Source organism: Anomaloglossus baeobatrachus, chromosome 2 (genome assembly GCF_048569485.1).
Source record: "Anomaloglossus baeobatrachus isolate aAnoBae1 chromosome 2, aAnoBae1.hap1, whole genome shotgun sequence".
Taxonomy (NCBI): domain Eukaryota; kingdom Metazoa; phylum Chordata; class Amphibia; order Anura; family Aromobatidae; genus Anomaloglossus; species Anomaloglossus baeobatrachus.
The window spans coordinates 408,653,078-408,671,762 of record NC_134354.1 but is presented as its reverse complement, the minus strand read 5'-3'; the positions used below and the strand labels follow the sequence as shown (position 1 = coordinate 408,671,762).

The following is an 18,685-nucleotide window of genomic DNA, read 5'->3' as shown; positions in this document are numbered from 1 at the left end:
AAATTTTATATCTGCAAGTTATATCTCAAACGATTGACAAGCAATAGTATTCATAAGTTCTTAATTGATATTATACCTAGTAAAGTGTGTGCCGTTTTGTGAAAAGTTGTGTATTGTATAATACTTAAATAACAATTATTCATCATTGTAGTTGTAACATTGCCAAATTGTATTTTTTATTTCTTTTTAGTTTTTTCCCCACACACTTTCATATTTTGTACACAGGATTAAGATAACTAGGTATAATTTTTCAATTGTTGAAAATATTTTGCTAATTTAACAGAAAATTATACTCCCCAGGCAAGATGGCTAAACAATGAAAGAATAGGAACTCTATAGTCAATAAAATAGCTAATAATTCTTATTTTAATATTTATCACATTAAGGCTATGTTCACACGACTGTATTTTAGAGCTGATATCACATGAACAGCACTTGAACCAATTTTATTCAATAGGGCTTTCGAGATGACCAAATGTCATATCCTATAAAAAAAAATCATGGACTAGTCTCTTCCACATTTTGGATGAGACTCCCCCATTTAAATCTACACAAATAAAATTGGATCCCATATGGATCATCTGTATAGCACCTGATTTTTATACAGTGCCATTATTAACATAGGAAACTATATTGATAACAAGCCAGATAAAAATGTACCCGTATTTTTTTTTGAGTGGAACGTTGGACAATTTTATATAAGCTTGTGTGATCTTAACCTGAAGAAAATAGTATAAAAAAATTTAATCCCAAGCTAGGTGCACACTGCAAAACATTTGGCCTATACATAAGGAACATTTTCTTGCTATTCCATTAGTTCTATTGGCCATACTTATTCCAATGAAATGATCTTTTGGCATCTGTTTGGCCTGTATATATTAGTTGTTCTAACTTGATAAGTGTTGATTATGTGTTTCAGAACAACTACCTGGATCCCCCTGCTTCCTGGAAGCAGTATCACTCTCGCAGATTTAGTGAGAGAGGGGTACTGCAACCTCACGTGTGTGTCTGGGCGAGAGCCAAATCAAACTGCGATCTCATGTATGTGTGAGAGTGGAGTGGTACTGCGATCGGATTTGTGTGTGAGAGAGAGCGGAGTGATACTGTGATCAGATGTTTGTGTGTGTATGAGAGAGGAGTGATACTGCGATCTGATGTGTGTGTGTGTGTGTGTGTGAGAGAGAGGAGTGATACCATGATCTGATATGTGTGTGAGAGTGGAGTGGTACTGCGATCTGATTTGTGTGTGTGTGAGAGAGAGCGGAGCGGAGTAATACTGTGATCAGATGTGTGTGCGTATGAGAGAGGAGTGATACGGCAATCTGATGTGTGTGTTAGAGAGCGGAGTGATACTGTGATCGGATGTGTGTGTGTGTGTGTGAGAGAGGAGTGATACTATGATCTGATGTGTGTGTGAGAAACTGGAGTGATACTGTGATGGAAGTGTGTGTTTAAGAGCAGAGTGATACTGTGATCTAATGTGTGTGTGTGTGTGTGTGTGTGTGTGTGTGTGTGAGAGAGAGAGGAGTGATACCATGATCTGATGTGTGTGTGTGAGAGCAGAGAGATACTGCGATATGATGTGTGTGTGTGAGAGAGAGAAGTGATACTGTGATCTGAGAGTGTGTGTGAGAGAGTGAAGTGATACTGTGATCAGGTGTGTGTGTGAGAGCGGAGTGATAGTGCGATTGGATTTGTGTGTGTTAAAGAGCGGAGTGATACTGTGATCGTGTGTGTGTCTGTGAGAGTGGAGTGATACTACGATTGGATGTGTGTGTGTGAGAGCGGAGTGATACTATGATAGGATGTGTGTGAGAGAGCGAAGTGATACTATAATCGGATGTGTGTGTGAGAGCGGAGTGATACTACGATCGGATGTGTGTGTAAGAGCGGAGTGATATTACGATCAGATGTGTGTGTGTGAGAGGCTGAAAATTCCTGTTAAATTTATTTTCAAGGTAGGTCTTATTTTAGGGCAAACAGGGTACATGAAAATTAAATGTGTGTTAATGGCAGCCATGGGTAACTGTATGGGCTTTCAGTGGTACCTTTCAAGTGTCTTTGTCGAATACTCAAACACAGTGTGAACTTAGTCTAAATTATTCTCTAGGTTAAATGGTAATATTAACATTTCAGGATGTTATTTCTTCTTATAAGTCAATAATACTCTCTTTCAGCTGTTCTCTATCTCTTATTATTGATGGATTCCATACTTATTGCTGTTACTTATGCAGAAGGTTATGCCACATAAAAAGGTGAAGTGCTTTAAGTAGTGCATTTATCTAAGATATACTGGATATAGATGCCCTATACGTTTAGTAAAGTGAAGAGTGTGTAGGCTTACGTTATGAAATAATGCAAATTATAGCATTTGTTTATATTATATTATTACAATTTGCATATGCAGACTATACAGTAACCTAACTCTGTAACTGCAAACCAGCATACAAGTGAATCAATAGGGAATTTTTGGGATGGGTTGGGGTAGTTCCTAATTATTTTGACAAAAATTACAGACAAATCTAATTCTGAGGAGTATGATTTCCCGTTGATAATACATTGCACACACCACTGTATATGATAATAGGAAAAACATACTATTACAATATTACAATAGATTTTTGCCTTTCCATTTTCTATAAAGCCCATAAAGCAATTGAACAAATACAGTGTAAATTGCTTATCCATCTCTTAATCCTTTCCAAGCCAGTCATGTATAAAGTGTCCATCTGTATAAATTTGTACTTTTCATTTATCTTCGTGAAATCAAATGAATTCAATTGTATGAAATAAATACTGTGAATTCTGTATAAAATGTAGAAAGGCTCAAAGTAAAGTTTTTTGTTTTCTTTTAGGAAGGCAAGCATGCAATATGCTATGGGATATAATGGCATGCAGAGTGGTAGAATGACATGCATAGCAATAAGAAGTCATGCCGAGCAAAGTACAGTACTGACCAGCATAGCAGTGTGTAGTGATAATATCCAATGTGTAATCATGGAACTGGGACTAGAACCACAGAGCCCTCTGCAGCTCTTCAATCTTGGTGTGACCTCTAGATTGAATGGCTTTCTGAGGCAGCGCACAGACTAAATCTTTATGATTATTATTTTTTTTTGTCACTCATCATTTCATAGGAAGGTAGTGCTGGCTCGACAGCATCCATTAGCATATTAGTTCTGTGTCACACAGTTGATCTTTAATTGGTCAGCATGATGCAGTCATATTGACCTTCCTGCACCCTTTTCACCACTTACTTGGTAAGTAAACCCATCTCATGCCAATGTTTCCACAGCAGGGGATGCTTTAATGCATTGTTTTCCCATCATAGTCACCTATTGCTATATTCTTCTGAGTGTGATATTATTTGTCATCTTATCTACCAGATCTCTACACTTAAAGGAGTACTTTCAAGTGCAAAAGTTATCCTCTATCCACCGGATAAGGTATAATTTTCTGACTGCTGGCACTCAACCGCCATGGCCCCCAGTGATCCTGACAATTGTGGCTCTGAAGAGCCCCAGCCAAATGGAGCAGAGGTTGTTCACAGGATGGGGACTAACATTCAGATCGCTGGGGGTCAACCGCCATGGCCCCCAGCGATCTTGAGAATCATGGCTCTGAAGATCCCCAGCCGAATGTTGCAGAGGTTGATCACAGGGAACAATGTTTAGATCGCTGGGGGGTCAATTGCCGTCGCTCCCAGCAGTCCTGATAACCCAGTCTCTAAAGAGCTCCAACCGAATGAAGCAGAGATTGATCACAGGATAGAGAATAATATTCAGATCGCTGGGGGTTAGCTACTGTGACCCCAGCAATCCTTAGAATTGTGGCTCTGAAGAGCTGTAACCAAATAGGGTAGAGGTTAATCGCAGCATAGGGACTAGAGTTCAAATTGCTGTGGGTCAACTGCCATGGCCCCCAGCGATCCTGAGAACCAAGTCTCTGAAGAGCCCCAGCCAAATGAAGCAAAGGTTGATCACTGAATAGGAACTAATGTTCAAATTGCTGGGAGTCAATTGCTGTGGTGCCCAGTGATCTTGAGAATAAGGGCTCTGAAGATCCCCAGCCAAATGGAGCAGAGGTTGATCACAGAATAGGGAATAATGTTTAGATCACTGAGGGGGTCAATTGCCGTGGCCCCCAGCAGTCCTGAGAACCCGGTCCTTAAAGAGCCCCAAACAAATGGCGCAGAGGTTGATCACAGGATAGGGAATAATATTCAGATCGTTGGGGGGGGGGCAACTGCAGTGGCCCCTAGCAGTCCTGAGAACCTGGCCTTTAAAGAGCTCCAACCAAATGGAGCAGAGGATGATCACAGGATAGGGAAAAATATTCAGAACGCTGGGGGGGTCAACTGCCGTGGCCCCAAGCAGTCCTGAGAACCTGGTCTTTAAAGAGCTCCAGCCAAATGGAGCAGAGGATGATCACGAGATAAGGACTAATGTTCAGATCGCTGGTTCAATTTGACTGCAGTGGCCCCAAGCAATCCTGAGAACTGAGTTTCTGAAGCGCCCTAGCCAAATGAAGCAAAGGTTGATCATTAAATAGAAACTAACGTTCAGATCCCTGGGGGTCAATTGCCATGGCACCCAGTGGTCCTGAGCACCAGGTCTCTAAAGAGCCCTGACTAAATGCAGCAGAGGTCAATCATTCACATTGCTGCTCCATTCAGTCTAATGGGGTACCGATGGCCAGTCAAGCGCAGCAATCAGCTGTCTCCGGCACTCCTCTTAAGAGTGAATTTAGTGCACATAATAGACATCTGCTCCATTTGGTCAAAGCTCCTCAGAGGTGTTCTTGGGCTCACTGGAGGCCATGGCGGTCAGACCCTTAACAATTGGGAAGAAATTCTCTATTCTATGGATCAGAAATAACTTTCAAATTTGAGTATACCCCTTACATACAGCTAATAAAGGGTAATGTAAATGGCTGTATTAGCAGGTTATAGACAGTGGAGTTATAGTGATATGCTAACAAAAAAGAAAATCCACTTTTTTTTCTTCCAGGAAATAAACACTGGCAAAATATATATTTTCTATAGCAGAGTTTTATGGTAAATTATAATTAATATTATTTCAGTAATTGACATTATTTGTTTTAGAATTAAAAATAAAAAGAGTGAATGATAAAAATAAAATAGGATACTACTTTTCAAACCATAATTTAGCTGCAATGACATAGGGAAATTCTGAGCACTGGTGCAGTCCAAACCTACAGTATTTGTAAACCCTGATCCTAAGAAGTTATTGCACTGCCAGAAAATTTCTGCAGCTTTTATGATGTATTCTATATTTAAACCAAACCAGAGGGACATAACTAACTGTATGGCATTCTGACTTTCACTACTCTTCATCTACACTATTATACATAAATGATTTAAAAATTAGAAACAAAGGGGAAATGGATGACTAAAAAGGAGGTTTTGGGTGGTATTACAACTTTCCTATTAGCAGTGAGGAAGGTAATCACATCATTTCACGAAACCTACAGTTAAAAATCATAGTAACCTTGTATATGCATTAAATAGTTAAAGATTGTCCTAAATAATTTATTAACTTATTGTGATGTAATAGTCCCAACTAGTGTCCTTATGTCCTATATTTCTCCAGAGGAGTGAGCACAGTTATGCACCACAAGTTTTTTAATTATTTGAAGTTCATGTCATGTAAGTTATGTCAGTTGCCAGTTAAGGCAACCAATCTGATGCCTAATATTTCAATTTCTTTAGGTGACTCTACATTTAATCCATAAATGTATCTTTCCTTAAAGGGGATGTCTTAAAATCATCTCCGTTCTAATATGAAGCCATTTGAGTGTTATGGAGAAATCTCTTGCTTTAGGTATCTTTCCAACTAGTACCCAACTGGCTCAGTTCACATTTCAATGTGGACTCTAATGGCTATATTTCCCTTAAAGGGAATCTAAGATGTCAAAATAAGCATGTAGGTCATAGAGAGATGCATAAAATGATACCTTGATAGATGCAATCTAATGTCTTATTCAAGAGAAGTTCACATCTTCTTATATGTAAATGAGCTGTTAAGATCTATGGGACTGATAGAGATCTCCCTAAAGGCCCAGTCACACTAAACAACTTACCAGCAATCCCAACAACGATCCAACCTGATAGGGATTGCTGGTAAGTTGCTAGGAGGTTGCTGGTGAGATGTCACACTGCGACGCTCCAGCGATCCCACCAGCAACCTGACCTGGCAGGGATCGCTGGAGCGTGGCTACACAAGTTGCTGGTGAGCTCACCAGCAACCAGTGACCAGCCCCCAGCCAGCAGCGCCGTGTGGAAGCGATGCTGCGCTTGGTAACTAAGGTAAATATCGGGTAACCAACCCGATATTTACCTTGGTTACCAGCGCACACCGCTTAGCGCTGGCTCCCTGCTCTCCTAGCTACAGTACACATGGGGTTAATTACCCGATGTGTACTGCAGCTACATGTGCACAGAGCAGGAGCCGGCACTGACAGCTGAGAGCGGCGGAGGCTGGTAACGAAGGTAAATATTGGGTAACCAAGGTAAGGGCTTCTTGGTTACCCGATGTTTACTGTGGTAACCAGAGTCCGCAGAAGCCGGCTCCTGCTGTCTGCACATTTAGTTGTTGCTCTGTCGCTGTCACACACAGCGATGTGTGCTTCACAGCGGAACAGCAACAACTAACAATGGCCCAGGACATTCAGCAACAACCAACGACTTCACAGCAGGGGCCGGGTTGTTGCTGGATGTCACACTAAGCAACATCACTAGCAACATCGCTGTTACGTCACAAAAGTTGTTCGTTAGCAGCGATGTTGCTAGCGATGTTGCTAGCGATGTTGTTTAGTGTGACTGGGCCTTAAGAATATCCCTCCAGAGATTTTAAATGAATGGGTCATTGCCAGTTTGAGATATGTAGATCAGAAGAGCAGACTGTCAATCATTACATGTCTCACGCTGGTAACTGACTCTTTCATTTAAAATAAACTCCGGATGCAGATTCTTTGTGAGATCTATGTCAGGCCCATAGATTTTAACAGCTCATTTAAATACTAAGAAAAATTTGGATTTCTCTGGATTAAGGCATTGGATCGCATATATCAAGGTATCATTATATTCAGCTTCCTATACCTAGATGCCCAAATAGATGAATTAGGAGAGTTGGGCCTATTGACAGATTCCCTTTAAGCTGAAACACTCATCTTCTATCAAGTCTAGGTCCCTGGTTAACCTTTACCCTAGCCCTATTGAATTTGACCCTAACAAATAAAACTAAGCTTATATTTTTCTAAAGCAGCTTTAGAAATTAAGCTTGTGCTTTAAAGAAGCACTCCCACTAACATTTTTATTGTGTGTATATCTACATGTAATAATGTAGTGTGAATATATTAATTTACTCCCCTACCACCACGCTCTCCAATGTCCAGTCATCTGCTCTTCTGAATTATGTCACCGCTCTTGTCACTCCTCCGGGTCACACAGAGCGCAGCGTGACCCGGAAGTGACTTTTACTATGTAAATCTTTGGAGCATGAAAGCGAAGCTCCATAGGCTTTCATTGTAAATGAGACCTCCGGCTCACGCATAAAGTGCAGAGTGAACCGTCAGGTATCATGTGCGGTTACGCAACTGAGAAGAGCAAAAGACAGGAGAGATTGATGGTAAAGGATGATAGTAATCCACTCTCATTACATTACATGCAAATACACACATGTAAACAATAAAAATGTTAGTGTGAGTGCTTCTTTAGCTGGTATGTAAAACAAGAAAGAGGTACTGAAAGATAATTTAGAAAAAATCTGCCCAAAACCTAATAATAACTAACCTAGGCTAGAACTCAAATGTCTGAGAGAGCACAATCAAAAATAGTAATGTACCAGTGCAGCCCTCACTCTGGCACACTGGGTTTGTCAGTGTATCACATGTTTGGCCATTCAACTTAGCATTAGACTTGGTGACAATCGATTTGCAGGATTGGCAATGTCAGTAATCTGTGGTCCTAGTTGGTTTCAGTGACTTTTCTTTTGATTAGGCCAGCTGGAAATGAAGTCAGATAAGAGTTAATTCTCAGGGCTCCTATCTAGATTAGATTATTTACATGACCAATGGTCCGAGTCCTGCATATCAATTTGCACCAACTGTACTCAGCATGCAAAACTACATTTCCCCCATGTAACAGGATAAATATAGTGCCTGCTAACTTAAGGCCACATCTCACTAAGCGACATCACTAGCGACATCGCTGCTGAGTCATGGTTTTTGTGATGCAACAGCGATCTTGCTAGCGATGTCGCTGTGTGTGACATCCAGCAACGACCTGACCCCTGCTATGAGGTCGCCGGTCGTTGCTGAATGTCCTGGACCATTTTTTGGTCATTGCTCTCCCGCTGTGAAGCACACAACGCTGTGTTTGACAGCGAGAGAGCAATGATCTGAATTTGTAGGGAGCAGGGAGCCGGCTTCTGCGGACGCTGGTAACCAAGGTACACATCGGGTAACCAAGGAAAGCGCTTTGCTTGGTTACCCGATATTCACCTTGGTTATCAGCGTCTGCAGCTTCTAGAAGCCGGCTCCCTGCTCCCTGCACACGTAGCCAAGGTACACATCGGGTAACTATAAGCAAAGTGCTTTGCTTAGTAACCCGATGTGTACTATGGTTACCAAGCACAGTGTCATTACACGGGTCGCTGGTGGCTGGTGGCTGATCGCTGTGGAGATCTGCCTGATTGACAGCTCACCAGCGACCATGTAGCGATGCTCCAGTGATCTCTGCCAGGTCAGATTGCTGGTGGGATCGCTGGAGCATTGCTAAGTGTGACGGTACCTTTAGATGATGGGTATAATGTGTGATTAACTAATACTGGATCACCTTCCTACAAGTGAAAGTCTATTACACTAATGTATCGTGGGTTATACTCCTCAAAAAAAGCATAGACTATGGCACAGGCTTTAAACTAAACTAAGGGGTACTTTGCATGCTGCGACATCGCAAGCCGATGCTGCGATGTCGAGTGCAATAGTCCTCGCCCCCGTCGCAGCAGCGATATCTTGTGTTTGCTGGCGTAGCGAACATTATCACTATGCCAGCTTCACATGCACTCGCCTATCCTGCGATGTCGCTCTGGCCGGCGACTCGCCTCCTTCCTAAGGGGGCGGGTCGTGCGGCATCACAGCGACTTCACACGGCAGGCGGCCAATAGCAGTGGAGGAGCGGAGATGAGCAGGATGTAAACATCCCGCCCACCTACGTCCTTCCGCATTGCAGCCGGGACACAGGTAGCAGATGTTCCTCGCTCCTGCGGCCTCATACACAGCGATGTGTGATGCCACAGGAATGAGGAACTACATCGTACCTGTCGCTGCACCGGCATTATGGAAATGTCGGACCCTACACCGATGATACGATAACGATGCTTTTGCGCTCGTTAATTGTATCAAAAAGGATTTGTACACAAAGATATCGCCTGTGACGCCGGATGTGCGTCACTTTCAATTTGACCCCACCGACATCGCACCTGCGATGTCGTAGTGTGCAAAGCCCGCCTTAGGCTATGTTCACACTGAGGCATCTTTTTGCCAGTGCATTTTGAGTGCATCTTGAGTGCATTTTGAGTGCATCTTGAGTGTATCAAAAATGCACCAAAAACGCACCACGGCAAAAACGCGTTTTGACGTATTTCTACTGCGTTTTTACTGCGTCTTGCCAAATGCGTTTTTTAAGTCAAATCTATTGACTTGAGGGCTTAAAAATGCGGTAAAAACTCAAAAAGAATTGACATGCTGTACCTTGAAAAACGCAGCCAAGATGCAGCCAACAGAAGATGCCCAGTGTGGATAGCAAAATCAAAATCTCAAAGACTTTGCTGGGAAACAGAAATACATGCATGTTCGTGCATCTTTGTGACCTCAAAAATGCACCAAAGATGCAGCAAAAGATGCACAAAAGATGCCACATGTGAACATAGCCTAACTCTGACAACCTTTAATCACTAGAGGGACTTTACAAAGCTTTCAATGTGACTCTGAAGACCTACCCACTTCTAAAGACATAGCGAGGTCTCACAAAGATGGCATATGGTCAAAACAGCTAATATTTAGATGCATTTCTGCCAGAAAACTGCTGCAAATGCATTGATTAAGCTCTTTATTAAGTCTATATTAGGCTTCAACACAGTATTAAATTGGTGATCGGAACAATGCAGAAACCCCATATTGATTGAATAATAGATTCTCACTTATACACTGAGTTCACAGTATGTAGCATTATGGCTAAATATTACCGCAATTACATTTATAACAAACAAAAATAAAATATATTCCAAACTCTAAAAGTTATTTTTCAATGTGCGAGAAAAATAGAATTTTGACTTCCTACGTATCACTATGGATACAGTCTATTCTGATATTTTCTGTGCACTAGTTTTTTCACTCCAGTCCAGTGTCATTGAGTCTGTAACCTCAGACTGCCCTTCAAAAACACGACGCAGAAACAATTGGGACACAAATATCATGTCATTGTAAACACAGTATGTTTTAAAAACTTGTTGGAGTTGAAAAGGTTGCTGCCAAATTGGGAAGACACATATTCTTACATGAGTAATGTTTTAGCAAAAAGCTAAAATGCATTGAGGCACATGTAAAGAGCTGGAAAACGTTTAATCCATAGGGGGGATATTTTCACATGGGCCCATATTACCTATTCTTGTTTTAAAGCGTTTTTTTTTGGAATTAAAGTTTATTATTTAGTGAGAATAAATAATCTAAGAAATTAGTAAAATCTAATCTATATAAAAAAAAGCATAACATCAGTTTCACAGAAACATTACTGTTACAATGTCGATAATAGCCATATTTGCTATTGCTGTGTATACAGTGTGTCCACCCATATCCTGTCCACCGCCATCAATTTGAGAACAGCGGCAGCTATAGGCATAGAAGTGGTGTCTAGGTATAGGAAAGTAGCCATGCGCTGCGCAATGAAACCACCTATAGCGCCACCCGGTGGAAAACAACGGAGCTAGCATTTTTATTTCGAAAATGGAACAAAATAGAGAAAAATAGTGAATTACAAAGTTGCAGGGCATCATCAATTCAATACGAATCGACACCTTGCATACAGAAATGCTATGATATGAAATCCATGACCCCCCCAAAATATTGAATGCTGGTCACGCATATGGCGCTCATTTAACTTTGAAGCTCAAAGTGGCCACCATCAGCTGCAATGCACATCTGGACTCTGGACAGCATACTGTATCTTGCTGCACGTTGTGCAATATGGTAGGTGACACTTTGCACAAGCATCTGTGATACGTCGTCGTAGGTCCTGCAATGTTGGTGGAGGGGTCGCATACACCTGCTGTTTGATGTGACCTCACAGAAAGAAGTCCAATGGGGTCAGGTCAGGTGAGCGTGAAGGCCACTCCACGCAGCCACCTACCCAATGACTTGTAATCAGGTCTCCATGAGGTATCGCTTCACGTCCACAGCCTTGTGAGTTTTACACGTTCTAATCATAGCATTTCTGTATGCAAGGTGTCAATTCGTATTGAATTGATGATGCCCTACAACTTTGTAATTCACTTTTTTTCTCTATCTCGTTCCGTTTTCAAGATAAAAATGCTAACTCTGTTTTTTTCCACCAGGTAGCACAAAGGTGGTTTCACTGCGTAGCGCATGGCAACTTTACTATACCTAGAAACCACTTCTATGCCTATAGCTGCCGCCATTCTCAAGTTAATGGCGGTGGGAAAGATATGGGTTGACACACTGTATAATTACATGGGCCCAGATCTGTCCTTTCTCACCCTTCCTCTTGGCTTCAGATATTGGTGACATTATGAGTAATCCAAGAAGTTTTTTGAGTAAAGGCCCCGTCACACTAAGCAACATCGCTAGCAACATCGCTGCTAACGAACAACTTTTGTGACGTTGCTAGCGATGTTGCTGTGTGTGACATCCAGCAACAACCTGGCCCCTGCTGTGAGGTCGTTGGTTGTTGCTGAATGTCCTGGGCCATTTTTTAGTTGTTGCTGTCCTGCTGTGAAGCACAGATCGCTGTGTGTGACAGCGAGACAGCAACAACTAAATGTGCAGGCAACAGGAGCCGGCTTCTGCAGAGGCTGGTAACCAATGTAAACATCGGGTAACCAAGAAGCCCTGTCCTTGGTTACCCGATATTTACCTTTGATACCAGCCTCCGCAGCTCTCACTGTCAGTGCCGGCTCCTGCTCTGTGCACATGTAGCTGCAGGACACATCGGGTTAATTAACCCGATGTGTGCTGTAACTAGGAGAGCAAGGAGCCAGCGCTAAGCATTGTGCGCTGCTCCCTGCTCTGTGCACATTTAGCTGCAGTACACATCGGGTAATTAACCCCATGTGTGCTGTAACTAGGAGAGCAAGGAGCCAGCGCTAAGCGGTGTGCGCTGCTCCCTGCTCTGTGCACATTTAGCTGCAGCATACATCGGGTAATTAACCCGATGTGTGCTGTAACTAGGAGAGCAGGGAGCCAGCGCTCAGTGTGCGCTGCTCCCTGCTCTCTGCACGTGTAGCTCCGTGCGGTGGTAACCAAGGTAAATATCGGGTTGGTTACCGATATTTACCTTAGTTACCAAGCGCAGCATCTTCCACGCGGCGCTGGGGGCGGGTCACTGGTTGCTGGTGAGCTCACCAGCAACTCGTGTAGCCACGCTCCAGCGATCCCTGCCAAGTCAGGTTGCTGGTGGGATCGCTGGAGCGTCGCTTAGTGTGACATCTCACCAGCAACCTCCTAGCAACTTACCAGCGATCCCTATCGTTGTTGGGATCGCTGGTAAGTTGCTTAGTGTGACGGTACCTTAAAGCTTGTCATCTTCCACCACTCATTTTGGGTTATCTCGAGCCAAGAGGACAGATAAGGTCGGCCTCATCTGCACATTATTGGGAGGGTTCATTTATTTAGCATTCTAACTTCTAGTTGCTTCCTTATTTTGACAATATTTGCACCATTTATTGTAAAGGATGGAAACCCCAGTTTTAAATCAATATGCAATCTCAATATCATGTTTGATATATAAAATAAAAAAAGAAGAAAACTATATAAAAAAAATCAAGAATTATAAATCTCTTTTAGATGTTGTTTAAAAAGCCTTAATAGGGTTGTTCCAATTATGTAAGTTATCGGCTATTAGTCAGGTTTGGATAACTTATCATTGCTAGGGGTCTGACTACTTGCACACTCACCAATCCCATAAATGTGGAAGGTTGAACATTTATATATATATTTTCCATTCCCTTCATTCTTTAGGAGACTGGTAGAAATTTCCTGGTGCCTTCTCCAGCAGTCCCATAAAGACTAATTGAAATGGAAGCCTATGTGTTTGACCTCTGCTCCAGTCAGACACGTTCTCGGAATCAGTGGGGTCCCAGCATTCAGAGATCTAACCTATTGATAGGGAATAACATATACTTTGTACTGTCTCTTTAAAGAGTTTGCTTAATTTGCCTTTTAAAAAGTTCACCTTGAAAACAAACTGACAACCACATCAATTGTAATTTGCAGCCCAGCCACTGGCAAAAAAGTGTGCAATTTCAATGCAGAGCCACCAGAATGCAGATTAAAGGGGCTGTCCAGGCTAAATCCACAAGACTGCAGTTACTTTGTGTGACCGCAGACTCGTGAATACTCACATTGTGCATACTGTGCACTGTAAGGATTCGCCAATGTCAGAGGCAGAAATGGTGGACACGTGGCCGCTTGTATATATATATATATATATATATATATATATATATATATATATATATATATATACTCCTGGCCAGAATCTAATTAAATGTGGACAGCCTCACTCAGTACACTTGCACTCAGTGAGGCCACAGCCATCTAAACGGATTCTGCCCAGTAGTATGTATATCGCATACTCGCGGCCATGTGACCACCGTTCCTGGATCAGACACTGGTGAATCCTCACTGTGTACATTGTGTGCGATGTGAGGACTCAGAAGTCTGCAGTCACATAGAGTGGCTTGTAGGAAACATTATCTTTGGAGCTGTTTGTTTGAGTTAAATGATTGAAGTTAGAAATGAGTAACTCACTCTTTTAACTTCAAATGTCCTTTTATAATATTGCAAATAGGTTATTAAATAAAGACAGACCATTATCATTAGAATGTTGTGTTTTCACTTCACTGATGCATATTACCAAGCTTGATTTACTTGTAAATAATTATTAGTATGCTCCCTTTATTAGCCATATTCTATCAGTGGGAAATTAATATTCTGAGTTTTCTCAAGTGCTTTGTTCATCTCCTTTATACTCAAGAGCATGGTTCACTAGACTTTACATAGAACAAACGATATAATAAATAATAATAGATAACAGATATGCCCCACTCCATATTGTAATTTACAGAAATCTGTTTTTAAGTTTGTAATTGTACCTATGAGACCAACATGAAAGAGCTGATCTGGGCTCCAGACTATGCCACTGATAGCCCCAATTATAATGAAGCACAGTATTGCACACATATATACCAACAGTGATAATTTCATATAATAAGGTCTAAAGAAGTAAATCCCTTGCTAAATAGCTGCAGAAGACTGTTTATAACACATTTATGTAGTACGTGGCCACATTTACCTAATTTCCTAATTGTGAAATCATTCTTGTAAGTCATTTTCCTTAGAGGTCATGCACATGGTCATATTGTAGATCTGTAGATACGGCATGTCTAGAAATCTATAAGCCCATACTGTACCTCTATATACCTCCAATTTCACATGAAGTTACAAATGTAGCATTTCCTAACTTAACACATGAGCCTAAAGGGTTATGTCTTTTCTTGTGGAGAGTGACATGCCAGTGTAAGGGGACACATAAGCAATACAATGCTCCTCTGATAAATTAAATATGCAAATTGCTTCTTCAGAAAGTAAGAGGACCTGAACTCTAGTGCTACCTATTGGAAGTAGGAATCCTAAAAATCAATATGTACCCTTTAATGAGTCTTGTCACATGACATAGGATAAATGCCAAACCCAAATCTCTAGCTGCAGACACATGTTTCAGGGTGTTGCCTATCCTCAGTGCAAAGCAAGAATTAAATCAGATTTCCTGCTTTGCACTGAAGAGGGGCAAAACTTTGAAACATGTGTCTGCAAATAGAGCTTTTGATTGGCATTTATCCTAAGTCATGTGACAAGGCTTGTTAAGGGTCGATATTAACCTAACACAGAATGACTTAACTATATCATGTCACAGAAATATATTTTGATGAAGAAAATTTTAACTGGGCACTTAATGCTGTACAAACTACAAACAAAACAAACATTACTAGTTAATTTTTCTCACATTGGACTCACGACATTGAACATGTCAAGTTAGTTGTTGAGCTATGCTTTTCTGCATCAGAATATCTTGCTGCATCGTGATGTGTGCTTCATATTAAATCTGTATACAGAATTCTCACTGATTCATAAGAGACATGTAAAAAAAGAGAATTGTGGTTTATTCTATGGTATTCTGCTAATATGTATGTTTTGGAAACATTGCTTCCAGGAAAAATTATGGAAACACCCATACAGTGAAAATACAGTAGAGGTGAACATGGTTTTGCCTAACTTTATCTATACACCATAGATAGCTATTGGCCAATACCTATTCTTCCCTTGGCACTTCATGTACCTGTAACCACATTTGGGCCAAGCGCCCCTGTGTTTCCAATGTAGAGAGAGGTGTAAGCCGCCACCAGTTACCGGACAACAAAAGGACTGGGCAGAGAAATCCAACATGCTTGATCCTTCATTTTCCTAACATCATCTGTCAAGGAGTCCCCATACATGAGACAATTGGTGACGGTTCAACTGACTTTGCTCTATGCATGGATCGTTTAACAAAATTTCACGTCACATGTGAAAACACTTTGCTTACGTTCGTTTTTTATTCCTTATATAAAAAATAAGGATAAAAAAGTGAAATAGTAAAAAACAAAAAAAAACAAAACTTGAGATGTCATGTTCCAACCTATACTCTAAGATAAATAAATGCGGAATATGCAATCTCATGTCCAATATAATAATGAAGACAAAGTAGAAATGGTCAGGGAAAATGCATTTTCCTTGAATACTACATATATTATTTATTCAGACAGTAACTGCAGTCAGGACACAGTACAGAATAAAAAGCTATTAATGGACTACAATGACAGGAAAATGAAGCCGAGATACTGCTGCTTTCCCAGAACGGAGGAGGCTACCATCTTCATGCTTTCACACTGGCTGGCTTTTACATAAGGCAGGCCCATCACACACTCAAGCATTGTCTTAGCTTTCTGAATGAAGAAAGAGATTCGTCGTGTATCTCCGCTGTGCTCATTATCCAAATCAACTCCAACAGTGTAATACAGAAACATTATTAGACTTACTGCCGAGAAAGAGAATTTGCAAGTAAAGAATTTTCAGTGTACAAGCCGAAAATAAATGAACTAAGGCCATACACAGTAAAATCCGAGCAGAGAATAAAAACTGGTAGGGAACAACCCAGAAGTACTTTATCCAGGCACCAGGGGCCCTGACGGAAGATAATACGGCACGCAGTAACCAGAGGTACTGTGAAAGGTTGCATGTTTTCCAGAAAAGTGATCAAAGAAAAATTACGCGTCTTATTTCTCAGTACCTATCTGATTACTTTATTTCCCTCTCTTACTCTCAGGAGATTAGACTGAAATACTCGGGCCCAATGCATCAAAAACTCATTAGCTGTCATTAATTTTTAAAGAACTGTGGCACAGTTTTAATGTTGCCGCTGACTGTACTCTTTATACAATTCTCCTGGTTCTATGCACTGATCTTATTTAACATGTGCCATTTAAATGTAGATATTTGAATAAATCAGCTTATGCTTAACTAAATGTGGCAATGAAATAAACTAAAGCTAGCCACATAAAAACCAGGGAGACAGCTACACCGAGTGACTCCATCCATTAACGTGCCTATGTAGTTTAATGAGAATTATCAGATGCTGCCAGACACCTTTTTCTCCAGTGGTAAAAAAAGATTAGGCATATTGAAGGACCACATGTCTGATTCATTTGTCCCCTGACTTCAAGGGCTGATTAGATGAATGAAGACTCCAGAGTCCCCTTAAAGGTAAGCATAATTAAGAGCTGGTTGCACAAAAGCAGCCAAGTATGTTACTCTTGCTGCATAGTTTGAAAAATTGGCACATAAACAAGTAACTAGTTTGTTGCAGTCTCCAGCTGTCTTCTTCCTGCCCTGCTTCAGGTGATGGACAGGTCTCTTCTGAGGTACTCACATGGGAAAGTTCTGCCAATCGAGTTGAGTGGAGTGGGGAGATCCCAGGCCGTCTTCTTCTTGCCCTGCTTCAGGTGGTGGACAGGTATCTTCTGAGGTACACACATGGGAAAGTTCTGCCAATCAAGTTGAGTGGAGTGGGGAGATCCCAGGCCGTCTTCTTCCTGCCCTGCTTCAGGTGCTGGACAGGTATCTTCTGAGGTACACACATGGGAAAGTTTCGCCAAACGACTGAAGTGGAGTGCAGAGATCCCAGGCCGTCTTCTCCCTACCCTGTTTCAGGGGATGGACAGGTCTCTTGTGATGTACACACATTGGAAAGTGCTGATAATTGACTGGAGTGGAGTGTTGAGATCCCAGCCATCTTCTCCATGCCCTGCTTCACATGATTGACAGGTATCTTCTCAGGTACACACATGGGAAAGTTCTGCCAAGCAACTGAAATGGAGTGGGGAGACCCTGGCTGTCTTCTCCCTGCCCTGCTTCAGATGATTAACAGATCTCTTCTGATGTACACACATGTAATAGTTCTATTAATCTACTGGAGAGCAATGGGGAGATCCTGGCTGGGAACCATGTTAGAATAGGCAAGTCTCTTTCTATGGTATACAACAGATAAAACTATACTTTCTCTGATACGTAGTACTTCAGAAGAAAACATACCTGGCTGCAATTGTGTACCCAAAGTCTGATTTATGCTGCCTGAGGTTTGGGCACTATGAACTTAGTGATAGGGTCCATTTGCAAGTTTCTCTACATCTATTTTTTTTTTTGTTCGTATGTCTTACCCACTCACAAGTAAAGAGCATAGACCATAATTATATAAAGAAAACCAAAGAAAAAAACATGATTGACAATCGCAGACTATAGTATGTGTCCGTTAAAGTTTTAGAGCACTTCTTGAGGTTGCATATCTAATTCCATATTTACCTAAAAAGGCAACTAAATGATATCAGATTTCATAACTCTTCTGGATCTAATCGCAATATTACCCTTGACTTACAATTTGTCCTCCAGCTACAAGCTTGAAGAGTCAGGTGACACGATAAATAGCTGCAGGTCACATCACTAAATATACACTTCCTAACAAGACAGAAAAGTTTAGAGAAATCTGCTCCAGTCACATATGCCCTTGTGAGAAAAACCCAAGAGTTTCAAACAGTCTGCTTAAAGATGTTCCCTGTAATAGAGTTTCCATGTTGAGAGCCACATATGTATCTCAGCTACTTGCTTTTGATTGTTCCTTGTTTATTATTTAGTGACTTTGCATATGCTCAGTATACCTTCTCGTTAAGACGGCTTTTTACAGTAAAACAGCTAGGGACTTGGTTTACTTATGGGAGCACATTTGTGTTGCCCTATATTATGTGCTATATCATTCTAACAAATAATCAGTAAGTTT

General features: G+C 41.2%; 1 protein-coding gene across 3 annotated transcripts in view; it reads right to left on the bottom strand.

The window, feature by feature from the left end:
* Positions 1-18,685, bottom strand: part of CSMD2 (CUB and Sushi multiple domains 2) — a 1,639,331-nt gene that overhangs the window by 463,095 nt on the left and 1,157,551 nt on the right. The gene's annotated exons all lie outside the window — the stretch shown is intronic.